Below are 959 nucleotides of genomic sequence, written 5' to 3'. Positions count from 1 at the left end.
TTGTGTTCTATACGAGAGGTTTTCAATCTGATCCACCTCTTTCTCATGATCACGCAACTCAATCTCAAGAGAAGTAGTAGAGAGGATAACATTGCAATACTCTTTGGGATTCTGCTCTGATTTCCCTGGTAGAGATCCTATTGGGCGCTTGGAGGTTGAAGGCATAGAGGCAAACTGATTCTCCAAAGCCTTGAAGTGAGAGGAGAGTTGTAGGAACTTATTGTTGAGGTCATTGTAGTTCCCATCACTCTTGGTGTGGAGAATCTTCAATTCATCTCCAATGCTCTTTGCAGTGTTATTCTGAGACTCCAATATTTGCTTCAACATAGTATTGGTGCTACTTTCTTGAGGGGCAGAAGTGGAATACCCAGCTTGGCCTTGTGTAGACTGGTAACCACCTTGTTGGTTGTTGTAGAAGGCTTTTGCTGGTAGTTGTTGTGGTACTGAAAGTTAGGCTCCTTCTTGTACCATGTCCCATTAGCATTCACAGAGCACAACTCTTCTTGACCTTCTAGACCATCAACTTCATTAACCACAGCAATCCCCTCTTGTTTCTGCTCACCAACAGAGTTCACCTTCTCTTGTTTAGCTCTATATGAGAGAAGCTTATCCAACTTGTCTTGTAGAGCCTTCAACTCTTTTATTGTGTTCTGATCATCTCCTCCATTGTCTCTGTTGTTTCTATCATGCTCATCATTGTAGACTGAATCACTCTGAGCCATGTTCTCTACAAGTTTCTCAGCATCTTCTTCAGTTCTCCCAAAGAAGAACCCATTGCTAGCAGTATCCAGTTGGCTTCTGAACTTAGGTAAAACTACTCTATAGAAGGTACTGAGCAGATTCTCCTTGGTGAAACCATGATGTAGGCCTTGAGACCAGTAGCTTCTGAACCTTTCCCATGCTTCACTAAAATCTTCAAGATTCCTCTATTGAAACCCAGAGATCTCATTCCTAAGCTT

At 42.3% G+C, this 959-nt stretch overlaps 1 non-coding gene across 1 annotated transcript; it reads left to right on the top strand.

Annotated features, from left to right (window-relative positions):
- Positions 1-852: 852 nt before the first annotated feature.
- On the top strand, positions 853-959 carry LOC125581087. The gene has a single exon (XR_007318798.1). It is a non-coding gene; the product is annotated as a small nucleolar RNA R71 (small nucleolar RNA).

This window comes from Brassica napus, chromosome C1, assembly GCF_020379485.1.
Source record: "Brassica napus cultivar Da-Ae chromosome C1, Da-Ae, whole genome shotgun sequence".
NCBI lineage: Eukaryota > Viridiplantae > Streptophyta > Magnoliopsida > Brassicales > Brassicaceae > Brassica > Brassica napus.
Note: the sequence above shows the minus strand (reverse complement) of the source record. Positions and strands in the feature narration are given on the sequence as shown.